The sequence below is a fragment of the Chanodichthys erythropterus genome, chromosome 6 (assembly GCF_024489055.1).
Source record: "Chanodichthys erythropterus isolate Z2021 chromosome 6, ASM2448905v1, whole genome shotgun sequence".
Taxonomy (NCBI): domain Eukaryota; kingdom Metazoa; phylum Chordata; class Actinopteri; order Cypriniformes; family Xenocyprididae; genus Chanodichthys; species Chanodichthys erythropterus.
In genome coordinates, this window is record NC_090226.1 from 34,189,495 (window position 1) to 34,206,663 (window position 17,169).

General features: G+C 41.7%; 32 non-coding genes across 32 annotated transcripts; 29 read left to right on the forward strand and 3 right to left on the reverse strand.

Annotated features, from left to right (window-relative positions):
* Positions 1–105: 105 nt before the first annotated feature.
* On the forward strand, positions 106–177 carry trnac-gca (transfer RNA cysteine (anticodon GCA)). The gene has a single exon. It is a non-coding gene; the product is annotated as a tRNA-Cys (tRNA).
* A 151-nt stretch (positions 178–328) lies between these two features.
* On the forward strand, positions 329–400 carry trnac-gca (transfer RNA cysteine (anticodon GCA)). Its single transcript has one exon. It is a non-coding gene; the product is annotated as a tRNA-Cys (tRNA).
* A 318-nt stretch (positions 401–718) lies between these two features.
* trnac-gca (transfer RNA cysteine (anticodon GCA)) lies at positions 719–790 on the forward strand. Its single transcript has one exon. It is a non-coding gene; the product is annotated as a tRNA-Cys (tRNA).
* A 148-nt stretch (positions 791–938) lies between these two features.
* On the forward strand, positions 939–1,010 carry trnac-gca (transfer RNA cysteine (anticodon GCA)). Its single transcript has one exon. It is a non-coding gene; the product is annotated as a tRNA-Cys (tRNA).
* Positions 1,011–1,552: 542 nt separating this feature from the next.
* On the forward strand, positions 1,553–1,624 carry trnac-gca (transfer RNA cysteine (anticodon GCA)). The gene has a single exon. It is a non-coding gene; the product is annotated as a tRNA-Cys (tRNA).
* Positions 1,625–1,774: 150 nt separating this feature from the next.
* Positions 1,775–1,846, forward strand: trnac-gca (transfer RNA cysteine (anticodon GCA)). The gene has a single exon. It is a non-coding gene; the product is annotated as a tRNA-Cys (tRNA).
* A 151-nt stretch (positions 1,847–1,997) lies between these two features.
* Positions 1,998–2,069, forward strand: trnac-gca (transfer RNA cysteine (anticodon GCA)). The gene has a single exon. It is a non-coding gene; the product is annotated as a tRNA-Cys (tRNA).
* Positions 2,070–3,014: 945 nt separating this feature from the next.
* On the forward strand, positions 3,015–3,086 carry trnac-gca (transfer RNA cysteine (anticodon GCA)). Its single transcript has one exon. It is a non-coding gene; the product is annotated as a tRNA-Cys (tRNA).
* A 1,234-nt stretch (positions 3,087–4,320) lies between these two features.
* Positions 4,321–4,392, reverse strand: trnaq-uug (transfer RNA glutamine (anticodon UUG)). Its single transcript has one exon. It is a non-coding gene; the product is annotated as a tRNA-Gln (tRNA).
* Positions 4,393–4,702: 310 nt separating this feature from the next.
* On the forward strand, positions 4,703–4,774 carry trnac-gca (transfer RNA cysteine (anticodon GCA)). Its single transcript has one exon. It is a non-coding gene; the product is annotated as a tRNA-Cys (tRNA).
* A 2,297-nt stretch (positions 4,775–7,071) lies between these two features.
* trnaq-uug (transfer RNA glutamine (anticodon UUG)) lies at positions 7,072–7,143 on the reverse strand. The gene has a single exon. It is a non-coding gene; the product is annotated as a tRNA-Gln (tRNA).
* Positions 7,144–7,453: 310 nt separating this feature from the next.
* On the forward strand, positions 7,454–7,525 carry trnac-gca (transfer RNA cysteine (anticodon GCA)). Its single transcript has one exon. It is a non-coding gene; the product is annotated as a tRNA-Cys (tRNA).
* A 556-nt stretch (positions 7,526–8,081) lies between these two features.
* On the forward strand, positions 8,082–8,153 carry trnac-gca (transfer RNA cysteine (anticodon GCA)). Its single transcript has one exon. It is a non-coding gene; the product is annotated as a tRNA-Cys (tRNA).
* A 533-nt stretch (positions 8,154–8,686) lies between these two features.
* On the forward strand, positions 8,687–8,758 carry trnac-gca (transfer RNA cysteine (anticodon GCA)). The gene has a single exon. It is a non-coding gene; the product is annotated as a tRNA-Cys (tRNA).
* Positions 8,759–9,131: 373 nt separating this feature from the next.
* trnac-gca (transfer RNA cysteine (anticodon GCA)) lies at positions 9,132–9,203 on the forward strand. The gene has a single exon. It is a non-coding gene; the product is annotated as a tRNA-Cys (tRNA).
* Positions 9,204–9,524: 321 nt separating this feature from the next.
* trnac-gca (transfer RNA cysteine (anticodon GCA)) lies at positions 9,525–9,596 on the forward strand. The gene has a single exon. It is a non-coding gene; the product is annotated as a tRNA-Cys (tRNA).
* A 151-nt stretch (positions 9,597–9,747) lies between these two features.
* Positions 9,748–9,819, forward strand: trnac-gca (transfer RNA cysteine (anticodon GCA)). The gene has a single exon. It is a non-coding gene; the product is annotated as a tRNA-Cys (tRNA).
* A 319-nt stretch (positions 9,820–10,138) lies between these two features.
* trnac-gca (transfer RNA cysteine (anticodon GCA)) lies at positions 10,139–10,210 on the forward strand. Its single transcript has one exon. It is a non-coding gene; the product is annotated as a tRNA-Cys (tRNA).
* A 373-nt stretch (positions 10,211–10,583) lies between these two features.
* trnac-gca (transfer RNA cysteine (anticodon GCA)) lies at positions 10,584–10,655 on the forward strand. Its single transcript has one exon. It is a non-coding gene; the product is annotated as a tRNA-Cys (tRNA).
* A 535-nt stretch (positions 10,656–11,190) lies between these two features.
* trnac-gca (transfer RNA cysteine (anticodon GCA)) lies at positions 11,191–11,262 on the forward strand. The gene has a single exon. It is a non-coding gene; the product is annotated as a tRNA-Cys (tRNA).
* A 151-nt stretch (positions 11,263–11,413) lies between these two features.
* trnac-gca (transfer RNA cysteine (anticodon GCA)) lies at positions 11,414–11,485 on the forward strand. The gene has a single exon. It is a non-coding gene; the product is annotated as a tRNA-Cys (tRNA).
* A 151-nt stretch (positions 11,486–11,636) lies between these two features.
* trnac-gca (transfer RNA cysteine (anticodon GCA)) lies at positions 11,637–11,708 on the forward strand. Its single transcript has one exon. It is a non-coding gene; the product is annotated as a tRNA-Cys (tRNA).
* A 541-nt stretch (positions 11,709–12,249) lies between these two features.
* Positions 12,250–12,321, forward strand: trnac-gca (transfer RNA cysteine (anticodon GCA)). Its single transcript has one exon. It is a non-coding gene; the product is annotated as a tRNA-Cys (tRNA).
* Positions 12,322–12,641: 320 nt separating this feature from the next.
* On the forward strand, positions 12,642–12,713 carry trnac-gca (transfer RNA cysteine (anticodon GCA)). The gene has a single exon. It is a non-coding gene; the product is annotated as a tRNA-Cys (tRNA).
* A 150-nt stretch (positions 12,714–12,863) lies between these two features.
* Positions 12,864–12,935, forward strand: trnac-gca (transfer RNA cysteine (anticodon GCA)). The gene has a single exon. It is a non-coding gene; the product is annotated as a tRNA-Cys (tRNA).
* Positions 12,936–13,254: 319 nt separating this feature from the next.
* On the forward strand, positions 13,255–13,326 carry trnac-gca (transfer RNA cysteine (anticodon GCA)). The gene has a single exon. It is a non-coding gene; the product is annotated as a tRNA-Cys (tRNA).
* A 151-nt stretch (positions 13,327–13,477) lies between these two features.
* trnac-gca (transfer RNA cysteine (anticodon GCA)) lies at positions 13,478–13,549 on the forward strand. Its single transcript has one exon. It is a non-coding gene; the product is annotated as a tRNA-Cys (tRNA).
* A 151-nt stretch (positions 13,550–13,700) lies between these two features.
* On the forward strand, positions 13,701–13,772 carry trnac-gca (transfer RNA cysteine (anticodon GCA)). The gene has a single exon. It is a non-coding gene; the product is annotated as a tRNA-Cys (tRNA).
* Positions 13,773–14,709: 937 nt separating this feature from the next.
* trnac-gca (transfer RNA cysteine (anticodon GCA)) lies at positions 14,710–14,781 on the forward strand. The gene has a single exon. It is a non-coding gene; the product is annotated as a tRNA-Cys (tRNA).
* Positions 14,782–16,016: 1,235 nt separating this feature from the next.
* Positions 16,017–16,088, reverse strand: trnaq-uug (transfer RNA glutamine (anticodon UUG)). The gene has a single exon. It is a non-coding gene; the product is annotated as a tRNA-Gln (tRNA).
* A 310-nt stretch (positions 16,089–16,398) lies between these two features.
* On the forward strand, positions 16,399–16,470 carry trnac-gca (transfer RNA cysteine (anticodon GCA)). Its single transcript has one exon. It is a non-coding gene; the product is annotated as a tRNA-Cys (tRNA).
* A 360-nt stretch (positions 16,471–16,830) lies between these two features.
* trnac-gca (transfer RNA cysteine (anticodon GCA)) lies at positions 16,831–16,902 on the forward strand. The gene has a single exon. It is a non-coding gene; the product is annotated as a tRNA-Cys (tRNA).
* Positions 16,903–17,169: the final 267 nt, after the last annotated feature.

Sequence of the window (17,169 nt, forward strand, 5' to 3'; positions counted from 1 at the left end):
GTTACATCAAGCCAAACACTTCTTTGTTGTTTTACATTGTACCTATCTATTCAAGGAAATTGCTTGGGTTTTATATTTTTTGAAGAAAAAAGCACATTACTGTAAGGGGGTATAGCTCAGTGGTAGAGCATTTGACTGCAGATCAAGAGGTCCCCGGTTCAAATCCGGGTGCCCCCTTAGCTGTGACCAAATACTCAGTTGTTTTAAGGAACTAATTTGGTAGGTTACGTCAACCCAAACACTTCTTTGTTCTGTTACATTGTACTTATCTATTCATGGAAATTGCTTGGGGTTTTTTATTTTTTCAAAGAGAAAAGCTTCACTGTAAGGGGGTATAGCTCAGTGGTAGAGCATTTGACTGCAGATCAAGAGGTCCCCGGTTCAAATCCGGGTGCCCCCTTAGCTATGACCAAATACTAAAGTGCTTTTAGGAACTGGTTAGGTTGGTAGGTTGTGTCTAGATGGAGGCATTTGGTCATTGGAGGCCCTCGACCAAAAGCACACGGTCCGGTGCACATTCGTGGTAAAAGCAGGTCAAGAGGTCCCTGTTTCAAATCCGGGCGCCCCCTTTACCCTGACCAAATACTAAAATGTTTTTAGGAATTAGTTTGCTAGGTTACATCAAGCCAAACACTTCTTTATTGTGTTACAATGTACTTATCTATTCAAGGAAATTGCTTGTGTTTTTTATTTTTTAAAGAAAAATGCTTGACTGTAAGGGGGTATAGCTCAGTGGTAGAGCATTTGACTGCAGATCAAGAGGTCCCCGGTTCAAATCCGGGTGCCCCCTTAGCTGTGACCAAATACTGAGTTGTTTTTAGGAACTAATTTGGTAGGTTACGTCAACCCAAACACTTCTTTGTTTTGTTACATTGTACATTATTCAAGGAAATTACTTGGGTTTTTTTTATTTTTTAAAGGAATAAGCGTCACTGTAAGGGGGTATAGCTCAGTGGTAGAGCATTTGACTGCAGATCAAGAGGTCCCCGGTTCAAATCCGGGTGCCCCCTTAGCTGTGACCAAATACTGAGTTGTTTTTAGGAACTAATTTGGTAGGTTACGTCAACCCAAACACTTCTTTGATGTGTTACATTGTACTTATCTATTCAAGGAAATTGCTTGGGTTTTTTATTTTTTCAAACGAAAAATGCTTCACTGTAAGGGGGTATAGCTCAGTGGTAGAGCATTTGACTGCAGATCAAGAGGTCCCCGGTTCAAATCCGGGTGCCCACTTAGCTATGACCAAATACTAAAGTGCTTTTAGGAACTGGTTAGGTTGGTAGGTTGTGTCTAGATGGAGGCATTTGGTCATTGGAGGCCCTCGACCAAAAGCACACGGTCCGGTGCACATTCGTGGTAAAAGCAGGTCAAGAGGTCCCTGTTTCAAATCCGGGTGCTCCCTTTACCCTGACCAAATACTAAAATGTTTTTAGGAATTAGTTTGCTAGGTTACATCAAGCCAAACACTTCTTTATTGTGTTACATTGTACTTATCTATTCAAGGAAATTGCTTGTGTTTTTTTATTTTTTACAGATAAATGCATCACTGTAAGGGGGTATAGCTCAGTGGTAGAGCATTTGACTGCAGATCAAGAGGTCCCCGGTTCAAATCCGGGTGCCCCCTTAGCTGTGACCAAATACTGAGTTGTTTTTAGGAACTAATTTGGTAGGTTACGTCAACCCAAACACTTCTTTGATGTGTTACATTGTACTTATCTATTCAAGGAAATTGCTTGGGTTTTTTATTTTTTCAAAGAGAAAAGCTTCACTGTAAGGGGGTATAGCTCAGTGGTAGAGCATTTGACTGCAGATCAAGAGGTCCCCGGTTCAAATCCGGGTGCCCCCTTAGCTGTGACCAAATACTGAGTTGTTTTTAGGAACTAATTTGGTAGGTTACGTCAACCCAAACACTTCCTTGTTTTGTTACATTGTACTTATCTATTCAAGGAAATTTGCTTGTGTTTTTTATTTTTTCAAAGAGAAAAGCTTCACTGTAAGGGGGTATAGCTCAGTGGTAGAGCATTTGACTGCAGATCAAGAGGTCCCCGGTTCAAATCCGGGTGCCCCCTTAGCTATGACCAAATACTAAAGTGCTTTTAGGAACTGGTTAGGTAGGTAGGTTGGTAGGTTGTGTCTAGATGGAGGCATTTGGTCATTGGAGGCCCTCGACCAAAAGCACACGGTCCGGTGCACATTCGTGGTAAAAGCAGGTCAAGAGGTCCCTGTTTCAAATCCGGGTGCTCCCTTTACCCTGACCAAATACTAAAATGTTTTTAGGAATTAGTTTGCTAGGTTACATCAAGCCAAACACTTCTTTATTGTGTTACAATGTACTTATCTATTCAAGGAAATTGCTTGGGTTTTATATTTTTTGAAGAAAAAAAGCACATCACTGTAAGGGGGGTATAGCTCAGTGGTAGAGCATTTGACTGCAGATCAAGAGGTCTCCGGTTCAAATCCGGGTGCCCCCTTAGCTGTGACCAAATTCTGAGTTGTTTTTAGGAACTAATTTGGTAGGTTACGTCAACCCAAACACTTCTTTGATGTGTTACATTGTACTCATCTATTCAAGGAAATTGCTTGGGTTTTTTAGTTTTTCAAACGAAGAATCCTTCCCTGTAAGGGGGTATAGCTCAGTGGTAGAGCATTTGACTGCAGATCAAGAAGTCCCCGGTTCAAATCCAGGTGCCCCCTTAGCTGTGACCAAATACTAAAGTGCTTTTAGGAACTGGTTAGTTAGGTAGGTTGTGTCTAGATGGAGGCATTTGGTCATTGGAGGCCCTCGACCAAAAGCACACGGTCCGGTGCACATTCGTGGTAAAAGCAGGTCAAGAGGTCCCTGGTTCAAATCCGGGTGCCCCCTTTACCCTGACCAAATACTAAAATGTTTTTAGGAATTATTTTGCTAGGTTACATCAAGCCAAACACTTCTTTGTTGTTTTACATTGTACCTATCTATTCAAGGAAATTGCTTGGGTTTTATATTTTTTGACGAAAAAAGCACATTACTGTAAGGGGGTATAGCTCAGTGGTAGAGCATTTGACTGCAGATCAAGAGGTCCCCGGTTCAAATCCGGGTGCCCCCTTAGCTGTGACCAAATACTGAGTTGTTTTTAGGAACTAATTTGGTAGGTTACGTCATCCCAAACACTTCTTTGATGTGTTACGTTTTTAATTTTTTTAAGAAAAATGCTTCACTGTAAGGGGGTATAGCTCAGTGGTAGAGCATTTGACTGCAGATCAAGAGGTCCCTGGTTCAAATCCTGGTGCCCCCTCTGCCTTGACCAGATACTGATCTGTTCTTAGGAACTCATTTGGTAGGTTACGTCAACCCAAACACTTCTTTGTTGTTGTGTTACATTATTCAAGGAAATTACTTGGTTTTTTTATTTTTTAAAGGAATAAGCATCACTGTAAGGGGGTATAGCTCAGTGGTAGAGCATTTGACTGCAGATCAAGAGGTCTCCGGTTCAAATCCGGGTGCCCCCTTAGCAGTGACCAAATACTGAGTTGTTTTTAGGAACTAATTTGGTAGGTTACGTCAACCCAAACACTTCTTTGATGTGTTACATTGTACTCATCTATTCAAGGAAATTGCTTGGGTTTTTTATTTTTTCAAACGAAAAATCCTTCCCTGTAAGGGGGTATAGCTCAGTGGTAGAGCATTTGACTGCAGATCAAGAGGTCCCCGGTTCAAATCTGGGTGCCCCCTTAGCTATGACCAAATACTAAAGTGCTTTTAGGAACTGGTTAGGTAGGTTGTGTCTAGATGGAGGCATTTGGTCATTGGAGGCCCTCGACCAAAAGCACACGGTCCGGTGCACATTCGTGGTAAAAGCAGGTCAAGAGGTCCCTGTTTCAAATCCGGGTGCTCCCTTTACCCTGACCAAATACTAAAATGTTTTTAGGAATTAGTTTGCTAGGTTACATCAAGCCAAACACTTTTTTATTGTGTTACATTGTACTTATCTATTCAAGGAAATTGCTTGTGTTTTTTTATTTTTTACAGATAAATGCTTTACTGTAAGGGGGTATAGCTCAGTGGTAGAGCATTTGACTGCAGATCAAGAGGTCCCTGGTTCAAATCCGGATTCCTCCTTAGCTGTGACCAAATCGTTGTGTGTGTTAACCATTACACCACAGAACCTTGGAAGCGGCTGCTTTTGCTTGTCAAGTCACGAAATGCCATTGAACGTTTTGCTTTTTAAGCCTATGATTCCCCGACGAGTTTGAGACTGGCAATTTCACCGCCATTTTACAGGTACATCAGGAGTTCCGCAACACCTTTGTTTTCTCCCCCTGTCACAAAAAGCTACAAAGAGGTTCCACCAAGATTTGAACTTGGATCACTGGATTCAAAGTCCAGAGTGCTAACCATTACACCATGGAACCACCAATCCCTGAAAGGTAGCCATCTGAGAGGCAGGTAGCAATGTGTCTAGATGGAGGCATTTGGTCATTGGAGGCCCTCGACCAAAAGCACACGGTCCGGTGCACATTCGTGGTAAAAGCAGGTCAAGAGGTCCCTGTTTCAAATCCGGGTGCCCCCTTTACCCTGACCAAATACTAAAATGTTTTTAGGAATTATTTTGCTAGGTTACATCAAGCCAAACACTTCTTTGTTGTTTTACATTGTACCTATCTATTCAAGGAAATTGCTTGGGTTTTATATTTTTTGAAGAAAAAAAGCACATTACTGTAAGGGGGTATAGCTCAGTGGTAGAGCATTTGACTGCAGATCAAGAGGTCCCCGGTTCAAATCCGGGTGCCCCCTTAGCTGTGACCAAATACTGAGTTGTTTTTAGGAACTAATTTGGTAGGTTACGTCAACCCAAACACTTCTTTGATGTGTTACATTGTACTTATCTATTCAAGGAAATTGCTTGGGTTTTTTATTTTTTCAAACGAAAAATCCTTCCCTGTAAGGGGGTATAGCTCAGTGGTAGAGCATTTGACTGCAGATCAAGAGGTCCCCGGTTCAAATCCTGGTGCCCCCTCTGCCTTGACCAGATACTGATCTGTTCTTAGGAACTAATTTGGTAGGTTACGTCAACCCAAACACTTCTTTGTTGTTGTGTTACATTATTCAAGGAAATTACTTGGTTTTTTTTTATTTTTTAAAGGAATAAGCATCACTGTAAGGGGGTATAGCTCAGTGGTAGAGCATTTGACTGCAGATCAAGAGGTCTCCGGTTCAAATCCGGGTGCCCCCTTAGCTGTGACCAAATACTGAGTTGTTTTTAGGAACTAATTTGGTAGGTTACGTCAACCCAAACACTTCTTTGATGTGTTACATTGTACTCATCTATTCAAGGAAATTGCTTGGGTTTTTTATTTTTTCAAACGAAAAATCCTTCCCTGTAAGGGGGTATAGCTCAGTGGTAGAGCATTTGACTGCAGATCAAGAGGTCCCCGGTTCAAATCTGGGTGCCCCCTTAGCTATGACCAAATACTAAAGTGCTTTTAGGAACTGGTTAGGTAGGTAGGTTGGTAGGTTGTGTCTAGATGGAGGCATTTGGTCATTGGAGGCCCTCGACCAAAAGCACACGGTCCGGTGCACATTCGTGGTAAAAGCAGGTCAAGAGGTCCCTGTTTCAAATCCGGGTGCCCCCTTTACCCTGACCAAATACTAAAATGTTTTTAGGAATTAGTTTGCTAGGTTACATCAAGCCAAACACTTTTTTATTGTGTTACATTGTACTTATCTATTCAAGGAAATTGCTTGTGTTTTTTTATTTTTTACAGATAAATGCTTTACTGTAAGGGGGTATAGCTCAGTGGTAGAGCATTTGACTGCAGATCAAGAGGTCCCCGGGTCAAATCCGGGTGCCCCCTTAGCTGTGACCAAATACTGAGTTGTTTTTAGGAACTAATTTGGTAGGTTACGTCATCCCAAACACTTCTTTGATGTGTTACGTTTTTAATTTTTTTTAAGAAAAATGCTTCACTGTAAGGGGGTATAGCTCAGTGGTAGAGCATTTGACTGCAGATCAAGAGGTCCCTGGTTCAAATCCTGGTGCCCCCTCTGCCTTGACCAGATACTGATCTGTTCTTAGGAACTCATTTGGTAGGTTACGTCAACCCAAACACTTCTTTGTTGTTGTGTTACATTATTCAAGGAAATTACTTGGTTTTTTTTATTTTTTAAAGGAATAAGCATCACTGTAAGGGGGTATAGCTCAGTGGTAGAGCATTTGACTGCAGATCAAGAGGTCTCCGGTTCAAATCCGGGTGCCCCCTTAGCAGTGACCAAATACTGAGTTGTTTTTAGGAACTAATTTGGTAGGTTACGTCAACCCAAACACTTCTTTGATGTGTTACATTGTACTCATCTATTCAAGGAAATTGCTTGGGTTTTTTATTTTTTCAAACGAAAAATCCTTCCCTGTAAGGGGGTATAGCTCAGTGGTAGAGCATTTGACTGCAGATCAAGAGGTCCCCGGTTCAAATCTGGGTGCCCCCTTAGCTATGACCAAATACTAAAGTGCTTTTAGGAACTGGTTAGGTAGGTTGTGTCTAGATGGAGGCATTTGGTCATTGGAGGCCCTCGACCAAAAGCACACGGTCCGGTGCACATTCGTGGTAAAAGCAGGTCAAGAGGTCCCTGTTTCAAATCCGGGTGCTCCCTTTACCCTGACCAAATACTAAAATGTTTTTAGGAATTAGTTTGCTAGGTTACATCAAGCCAAACACTTTTTTATTGTGTTACATTGTACTTATCTATTCAAGGAAATTGCTTGTGTTTTTTTATTTTTTACAGATAAATGCTTTACTGTAAGGGGGTATAGCTCAGTGGTAGAGCATTTGACTGCAGATCAAGAGGTCCCTGGTTCAAATCCGGATTCCTCCTTAGCTGTGACCAAATCGTTGTGTGTGTTAACCATTACACCACAGAACCTTGGAAGGGGCTGCTTTTGCTTGTCAAGTCACGAAATGCCATTGAACGTTTTGCTTTTTAAGCCTATGATTCCCCGACGAGTTTGAGACTGGCAATTTCACCGCCATTTTACAGGTACATCAGGAGTTCCGCAACACCTTTGTTTTCTCCCCCTGTCACAAAAAGCTACAAAGAGGTTCCACCAAGATTTGAACTTGGATCACTGGATTCAAAGTCCAGAGTGCTAACCATTACACCATGGAACCACCAATCCCTGAAAGGTAGCCATCTGAGAGGCAGGTAGCAATGTGTCTAGATGGAGGCATTTGGTCATTGGAGGCCCTCGACCAAAAGCACACGGTCCGGTGCACATTCGTGGTAAAAGCAGGTCAAGAGGTCCCTGTTTCAAATCCGGGTGCCCCCTTTACCCTGACCAAATACTAAAATGTTTTTAGGAATTATTTTGCTAGGTTACATCAAGCCAAACACTTCTTTGTTGTTTTACATTGTACCTATCTATTCAAGGAAATTGCTTGGGTTTTATATTTTTTGAAGTAATAAAGCACATTACTGTAAGGGGGTATAGCTCAGTGGTAGAGCATTTGACTGCAGATCAAGAGGTCCCCGGTTCAAATCCGGGTGCCCCCTTAGCTGTGACCAAATACTGAGTTGTTTTTAGGAACTAATTTGGTAGGTTACGTCATCCCAAACACTTCTTTGATGTGTTACGTTTTTAATTTTTTTTAAGAAAAATGCTTCACTGTAAGGGGGTATAGCTCAGTGGTAGAGCATTTGACTGCAGATCAAGAGGTCCCTGGTTCAAATCCTGGTGCCCCCTCTGCCTTGACCAGATACTGATCTGTTCTTAGGAACTCATTTGGTAGGTTACGTCAACCCAAACACTTCTTTGTTGTTGTGTTACATTATTCAAGGAAATTACTTGGTTTTTTTTATTTTTTAAAGGAATAAGCATCACTGTAAGGGGGTATAGCTCAGTGGTAGAGCATTTGACTGCAGATCAAGAGGTCTCCGGTTCAAATCCGGGTGCCCCCTTAGCTGTGACCAAATACTGAGTTGTTTTTAGGAACTAATTTGGTAGGTTACGTCAACCCAAACACTTCTTTGATGTGTTACATTGTACTCATCTATTCAAGGAAATTGCTTGGGTTTTTTATTTTTTCAAACGAAAAATCCTTCCCTGTAAGGGGGTATAGCTCAGTGGTAGAGCATTTGACTGCAGATCAAGAGGTCCCCGGTTCAAATCCGGGTGCCCCCTTAGCTATGACCAAATACTAAAGTGCTTTTAGGAACTGGTTAGGTTGGTAGGTTGTGTCTAGATGGAGGCATTTGGTCATTGGAGGCCCTCGACCAAAAGCACACGGTCCGGTGCACATTCGTGGTAAAAGCAGGTCAAGAGGTCCCTGTTTCAAATCCGGGTGCCCCCTTTACCCTGACCAAATACTAAAATGTTTTTAGGAATTATTTTGCTAGGTTACATCAAGCCAAACACTTCTTTGTTGTTTTACATTGTACCTATCTATTCAAGGAAATTGCTTGGGTTTTATATTTTTTGAAGAAAAAAAGCACATTACTGTAAGGGGGTATAGCTCAGTGGTAGAGCATTTGACTGCAGATCAAGAGGTCCCCGGTTCAAATCCAGGTGCCCCCTTAGCTGTGACCAAATACTGAGTTGTTTTTAGGAACTAATTTGGTAGGTTACGTCATCCCAAACACTTCTTTGGTGTTGTGTTTCATGGTTCAAGGAAATTACTTGGTTTTTATTTTTTAAAGAAAAATGCTTCACTGTAAGGGGGTATAGCTCAGTGGTAGAGCATTTGACTGCAGATCAAGAGGTCCCCGGTTCAAATCCGGGTGCCCCCTTAGCTGTGACCAAATACTGAGTTGTTTTTAGGAACTAATTTGGTAGGTTACGTCATCCCAAACACTTCTTTGATGTGTTACATTGTACTTATCTATTCAAGGAAATTGCTTGGGTTTTTTATTTTTTTACAGAAAAATGCTTCACTGTAAGGGGGTATAGCTCAGTGGTAGAGCATTTGACTGCAGTTCAAGAGGTCCCTGGTTCAAATCCGGGTGCCCCCTTAGCTGTGACCAAATACTCAGTTGTTTTTAGGAACTAATTTGGTAGGTTACGTCAACCCAAACACTTCTTTGTTGTGTTACATTGTACTTATCTATTCATGGAAATTGCTTGGGTTTTTTAATTTTTTTTAAGAAAAATGCTTCACTGTAAGGGGGTATAGCTCAGTGGTAGAGCATTTGACTGCAGATCAAGAGGTCCCCGGTTCAAATCCGGGTGCCCCCTTAGCTATGACCAAATACTAAAGTGCTTTTAGGAACTGGTTAGGTTGGTAGGTTGTGTCTAGATGGAGGCATTTGGTCATTGGAGGCCCTCGACCAAAAGCACACGGTCCGGTGCACATTCGTGGTAAAAGCAGGTCAAGAGGTCCCTGTTTCAAATCCGGGTGCCCCCTTTACCCTGACCAAATACTAAAATGTTTTTAGGAATTATTTTGCTAGGTTACATCAAGCCAAACACTTCTTTGTTGTTTTACATTGTACCTATCTATTCAAGGAAATTGCTTGGGTTTTATATTTTTTGAAGAAAAAAAGCACATTACTGTAAGGGGGTATAGCTCAGTGGTAGAGCATTTGACTGCAGATCAAGAGGTCCCCGGTTCAAATCCGGGTGCCCCCTTAGCTGTGACCAAATACTCAGTTGTTTTTAGGAACTAATTTGGTAGGTTACGTCAACCCAAACACTTCTTTGATGTGTTACATTGTACTTATCTATTCAAGGAAATTGCTCGGGTTTTTTATTTTTTCAAACAAAAAATCCTTCCCTGTAAGGGGGTATAGCTCAGTGGTAGAGCATTTGACTGCAGATCAAGAGGTCCCCGGTTCAAATCCGGGTGCCCCCTTAGCTATGACCAAATACTAAAGTGCTTTTAGGAACTGGTTAGGTTGGTAGGTTGTGTCTAGATGGAGGCATTTGGTCATTGGAGGCCCTCGACCAAAAGCACACGGTCCGGTGCACATTCGTGGTAAAAGCAGGTCAAGAGGTCCCTGTTTCAAATCCGGGTGCTCCCTTTACCCTGACCAAATACTAAAATGTTTTTAGGAATTAGTTTGCTAGGTTACATCAAGCCAAACACTTCTTTATTGTGTTACATTGTACTTATCTATTCAAGGAAATTGCTTGTGTTTTTTTATTTTTTACAGAAAAATGTTTCACTGTAAGGGGGTATAGCTCAGTGGTAGAGCATTTGACTGCAGATCAAGAGGTCCCCGGTTCAAATCCGGGTGCCCCCTTAGCTGTGACCAAATACTGAGTTGTTTTGAGGAACTAATTTGGTAGGTTACGTCAACCCAAACACTTCCTTGTTTTGTTACATTGTACTTATCTATTCAAGAAATTTGCTTGGGTTTTTTATTTTTTCAAAGAGAAAAGCTTCACTGTAAGGGGGTATAGCTCAGTGGTAGAGCATTTGACTGCAGATCAAGAGGTCTCCGGTTCAAATCCGGGTGCCCCCTTAGCAGTGACCAAATACTGAGTTGTTTTTAGGAACTAATTTGGTAGGTTACGTCAACCCAAACACTTCTTTGATGTGTTACATTGTACTCATCTATTCAAGGAAATTGCTTGGGTTTTTTATTTTTTCAAACGAAAAATCCTTCCCTGTAAGGGGGTATAGCTCAGTGGTAGAGCATTTGACTGCAGATCAAGAGGTCCCCGGTTCAAATCCGGGTGCCCCCTTAGCTATGATCAAATACTAAAGTGCTTTTAGGAACTGGTTAGGTTGGTAGGTTGTGTCTAGATGGAGGCATTTGGTCATTGGAGGCCCTCGACCAAAAGCACACGGTCCGGTGCACATTCGTGGTAAAAGCAGGTCAAGAGGTCCCTGTTTCAAATCCGGGTGCCCCCTTTACCCTGACCAAATACTAAAATGTTTTTAGGAATTATTTTGCTAGGTTACATCAAGCCAAACACTTCTTTGTTGTTTTACATTGTACCTATCTATTCAAGGAAATTGCTTGGGTTTTATATTTTTTGAAGGAAAAAAGCACATTACTGTAAGGGGGTATAGCTCAGTGGTAGAGCATTTGACTGCAGATCAAGAGGTCCCCGGTTCAAATCCAGGTGCCCCCTTAGCTGTGACCAAATACTGAGTTGTTTTTAGGAACTAATTTGGTAGGTTACGTCAACCCAAACACTTCTTTGTTGTTGTGTTACATTATTCAAGGAAATTACTTGGTTTTTTATTTTTTAAAGGAAAAATGCTTCACTGTAAGGGGGTATAGCTCAGTGGTAGAGCATTTGACTGCAGATCAAGAGGTCCCCGGTTCAAATCCGGGTGCCCCCTTAGCTGTGACCAAATACTCAGTTGTTTTTAGGAACTAATTTGGTAGGTTACGTCATCCCAAACACTTCTTTGATGTGTTACATTGTACTTATCTATTCAAGGAAATTGCTTGGGTTTTTTTATTTTTTTACAGAAAAATGCTTCACTGTAAGGGGGTATAGCTCAGTGGTAGAGCATTTGACTGCAGATCAAGAGGTCCCCGGTTCAAATCCGGGTGCCCCCTTAGCTGTGACCAAATACTCAGTTGCTTTTAGGAACTAATTTGGTAGGTTAGCTCAACCCAAACACATCTTTTTTATGTTACATTGTACTTATCTTTTCAAGGAAATTGCTTGGGTTTTTTTATTTTTTTACAGAAAAATGTTTCACTGTAAGGGGGTATAGCTCAGTGGTAGAGCATTTGACTGCAGATCAAGAGGTCCCCGGTTCAAATCCGGGTGCCCCCTTAGCTATGACCAAATACTAAAGTGCTTTTAGGAACTGGTTAGGTTGGTAGGTTGTGTCTAGATGGAGGCATTTGGTCATTGGAGGCCCTCGACCAAAAGCACACGGTCCGGTGCACATTCGTGGTAAAAGCAGGTCAAGAGGTCCCTGTTTCAAATCCGGGTGCCCCCTTTACCCTGACCAAATACTAAAATGTTTTTAGGAATTATTTTGCTAGGTTACATCAAGCCAAACACTTCTTTGTTGTTTTACATTGTACCTATCTATTCAAGGAAATTGCTTGGGTTTTATATTTTTTGACGAAAAAAGCACATTACTGTAAGGGGGTATAGCTCAGTGGTAGAGCATTTGACTGCAGATCAAGAGGTCCCTGGTTCAAATCCAGGTGCCCTCTTAGCTGTGACCAAATACTCAGTTGTTTTTAGGAACTAATTTGGTAGGTTACATCAAGCCAAACACTTCTTTGTTGTTTTACATTGTACTCATCTATTCATGGAAATTGCTTGGGTTTTTTATTTTTTCAAACGAAAAGCTTCACTGTAAGGGGGTATAGCTCAGTGGTAGAGCATTTGACTGCAGATCAAGAGGTCCCCGGTTCAAATCCGGGTGCCCCCTTAGCTATGACCAAATACTAAAGTGCTTTTAGGAACTGGTTAGGTTGGTAGGTTGTGTCTAGATGGAGGCATTTGGTCATTGGAGGCCCTCGACCAAAAGCACACGGTCCGGTGCACATTCGTGGTAAAAGCAGGTCAAGAGGTCCCTGTTTCAAATCCGGGTGCTCCCTTTACCCTGACCAAATACTAAAATGTTTTTAGGAATTAGTTTGCTAGGTTACATCAAGCCAAACACTTCTTTATTGTGTTACATTGTACTTATCTATTCAAGGAAATTGCTTGTGTTTTTTTTATTTTTTACAGAAAAATACTTCACTGTAAGGGGGTATAGCTCAGTGGTAGAGCATTTGACTGCAGATCAAGAGGTCCCCGGTTCAAATCCGGGTGCCCCCTTAGCTGTGACCAAATACTCAGTTGTTTTTAGGAACTAATTTGGTAGGTTACGTCAACCCAAACACTTCTTTGTTCTGTTACATTGTACTTATCTATTCAAGAAATTTGCTTGGGTTTTTTATTTTTTCAAAGAGAAAAGCTTCACTGTAAGGGGGTATAGCTCAGTGGTAGAGCATTTGACTGCAGATCAAGAGGTCCCCGGTTCAAATCCGGGTGCCCCCTTAGCTATGACCAAATACTAAAGTGCTTTTAGGAACTGGTTAGGTTGGTAGGTTGTGTCTAGATGGAGGCATTTGGTCATTGGAGGCCCTCGACCAAAAGCACACGGTCCGGTGCACATTCGTGGTAAAAGCAGGTCAAGAGGTCCCTGTTTCAAATCCGGGTGCCCCCTTTACCCTGACCAAATACTAAAATGTTTTTAGGAATTATTTTGCTAGGTTACATCAAGCCAAACACTTCTTTGATGTGTTACATTGTACTCATCTATTCATGGAAATTGCTTGTGTTTTTTTATTTTTTACAGATAAATGCTTTACTGTAAGGGGGTATAGCTCAGTGGTAGAGCATTTGACTGCAGATCAAGAGGTCCCCGGTTCAAATCCGGGTGCCCCCTTAGCTGTGACCAAATACTGAGTTGTTTTTAGGAACTAATTTGGTAGGTTACGTCAACCCAAACACTTCTTTGATGTGTTACATTGTACTCATCTATTCAAGGAAATTGCTTGGGTTTTTTATTTTTTCAAACGAAAAATCCTTCCCTGTAAGGGGGTATAGCTCAGTGGTAGAGCATTTGACTGCAGATCAAGAGGTCCCCGGTTCAAATCCGGGTGCCCCCTTAGCTGTGACCAAATACTGAGTTGTTTTTAGGAACTAATTTGGTAGGTTACGTCAACCCAAACACTTCTTTGTTTTGTTACATTGTACTTATCTATTCATGGAAATTGCTTGGGTTTTTTTATTTTTTCAAAGAGAAACGCTTCACTGTAAGGGGGTATAGCTCAGTGGTAGAGCATTTGACTGCAGATCAAGAGGTCCCCGGTTCAAATCCGGGTGCCCCCTTAGCTATGACCAAATACTAAAGTGCTTTTAGGAACTGGTTAGGTTGGTAGGTTGTGTCTAGATGGAGGCATTTGGTCATTGGAGGCCCTCGACCAAAAGCACACGGTCCGGTGCACATTCGTGGTAAAAGCAGGTCAAGAGGTCCCTGTTTCAAATCCGGGTGCTCCCTTTACCCTGACCAAATACTAAAATGTTTTTAGGAATTAGTTTGCTAGGTTACATCAAGCCAAACACTTCTTTATTGTGTTACAATGTACTTATCTATTCAAGGTAATTGCTTGTGTTTTTTATTTTTTAAAGAAAGATGCACATTTCTGTAATGGTGTATAGCTCAGTGGTAGAGCATTTGACTGCAGATCAAGAGGTCTCCGGTTCAAATCCGGGTGCCCCCTTAGCTGTGACCAAATACTGAGTTGTTTTTAGGAACTAATTTGGTAGGTTACGTCAACCCAAACACTTCTTTGATGTGTTACATTGTACTTATCTATTCAAGGAAATTGCTTGGGTTTTTTATTTTTTCAAACGAAAAATCCTTCCCTGTAAGGGGGTATAGCTCAGTGGTAGAGCATTTGACTGCAGATCAAGAGGTCCTCGGTTCAAATCCGGGTGCCCCCTTAGCTATGATCAAATACTAAAGTGCTTTTAGGAACTGGTTAGGTTGGTAGGTTGTGTCTAGATGGAGGCATTTGGTCATTGGAGGCCCTCGACCAAAAGCACACGGTCCGGTGCACATTCGTGGTAAAAGCAGGTCAAGAGGTCCCTGGTTCAAATCCGGGTGCCCCCTTTACCCTGACCAAATACTAAAATGTTTTTAGGAATTATTTTGCTAGGTTACATCAAGCCAAACACTTCTTTGTTGTTTTACATTGTACCTATCTATTCAAGGAAATTGCTTGGGTTTTATATTTTTTGAAGAAAAAAAGCACATTACTGTAAGGGGGGTATAGCTCAGTGGTAGAGCATTTGACTGCAGATCAAGAGGTCCCCGGTTCAAATCCGGGTGCCCCCTTAGCTGTGACCAAATACTGAGTTGTTTTTAGGAACTAATTTGGTAGGTTACGTCATCCCAAACACTTCTTTGATGTGTTACGTTTTTAATTTTTTTTAAGAAAAATGCTTCACTGTAAGGGGGTATAGCTCAGTGGTAGAGCATTTGACTGCAGATCAAGAGGTCCCTGGTTCAAATCCTGGTGCCCCCTCTGCCTTGACCAGATACTGATCTGTTCTTAGGAACTCATTTGGTAGGTTACGTCAACCCAAACACTTCTTTGTTGTTGTGTTACATTATTCAAGGAAATTACTTGGTTTTTTTATTTTTTAAAGGAATAAGCATCACTGTAAGGGGGTATAGCTCAGTGGTAGAGCATTTGACTGCAGATCAAGAGGTCTCCGGTTCAAATCCGGGTGCCCCCTTAGCAGTGACCAAATACTGAGTTGTTTTTAGGAACTAATTTGGTAGGTTACGTCAACCCAAACACTTCTTTGATGTGTTACATTGTACTCATCTATTCAAGGAAATTGCTTGGGTTTTTTATTTTTTCAAACGAAAAATCCTTCCCTGTAAGGGGGTATAGCTCAGTGGTAGAGCATTTGACTGCAGATCAAGAGGTCCCCGGTTCAAATCTGGGTGCCCCCTTAGCTATGACCAAATACTAAAGTGCTTTTAGGAACTGGTTAGGTAGGTTGTGTCTAGATGGAGGCATTTGGTCATTGGAGGCCCTCGACCAAAAGCACACGGTCCGGTGCACATTCGTGGTAAAAGCAGGTCAAGAGGTCCCTGTTTCAAATCCGGGTGCTCCCTTTACCCTGACCAAATACTAAAATGTTTTTAGGAATTAGTTTGCTAGGTTACATCAAGCCAAACACTTTTTTATTGTGTTACATTGTACTTATCTATTCAAGGAAATTGCTTGTGTTTTTTTATTTTTTACAGATAAATGCTTTACTGTAAGGGGGTATAGCTCAGTGGTAGAGCATTTGACTGCAGATCAAGAGGTCCCTGGTTCAAATCCGGATTCCTCCTTAGCTGTGACCAAATCGTTGTGTGTGTTAACCATTACACCACAGAACCTTGGAAGCGGCAGCTTTTGCTTGTCAAGTCACGAAATGCCATTGAACGTTTTGCTTTTTAAGCCTATGATTCCCCGACGAGTTTGAGACTGGCAATTTCACCGCCATTTTACAGGTACATCAGGAGTTCCGCAACACCTTTGTTTTCTCCCCCTGTCACAAAAAGCTACAAAGAGGTTCCACCAAGATTTAAACTTGGATCACTGGATTCAAAGCCCAGAGTGCTAACCATTACACCATGGAACCACCAATCCCTGAAAGGTAGCCATCTGAGAGGCAGGTAGCAATGTGTCTAGATGGAGGCATTTGGTCATTGGAGGCCCTCGACCAAAAGCACACGGTCCGGTGCACATTCGTGGTAAAAGCAGGTCAAGAGGTCCCTGTTTCAAATCCGGGTGCCCCCTTTACCCTGACCAAATACTAAAATGTTTTTAGGAATTATTTTGCTAGGTTACATCAAGCCAAACACTTCTTTGTTGTTTTACATTGTACCTATCTATTCAAGGAAATTGCTTGGGTTTTATATTTTTTGAAGAAAAAAAGCACATTACTGTAAGGGGGTATAGCTCAGTGGTAGAGCATTTGACTGCAGATCAAGAGGTCCCCGGTTCAAATCCGGGTGCCCCCTTAGCTGTGACCAAATACTGAGTTGTTTTTAGGAACTAATTTGGTAGGTTACGTCAACCCAAACACTTCTTTGTTCTTGTGTTACATTATTCAAGGAAATTACTTGGTTTTTTTTTTATTTTTTAAAGGAATAAGCGTCACTGTAAGGGGGTATAGCTCAGTGGTAGAGCATTTGACTGCAGATCAAGAGGTCCCTGGTTCAAATCCTGGTGCCCCCTCTGCCTTGACCAGATACTGATCTGTTCTTAGGAACTCATTTGGTAGGTTACGTCAACCCAAACACTTCTTTGTTGTTGTGTTACATTATTCAAGGAAATTACTTGGTTTTTTTTATTTTTTAAAGGAATAAGCATCACTGTAAGGGGGTATAGCTCAGTGGTAGAGCATTTGACTGCAGATCAAGAGGTCCCCGGTTCAAATCCGGGTGCCCCCTTAGCTGTGACCAAATACTGAGTTGTTTTTAGGAACTAATTTGGTAGGTTACGTCAACCCAAACACTTCTTTGATGTGTTACATTGTACTCATCTATTCAAGGAAATTGCTTGGGTTTTTTATTTTTTCAAACGAAAAATCCTTCCCTGTAAGGGGGTATAGCTCAGTGGTAGAGCATTTGACTGCAGATCAAGAGGTCCCCGGTTCAAATCTGGGTGCCCCCTTAGCTATGACCAAATACTAAAGTGCTTTTAGGAACTGGTTAGGT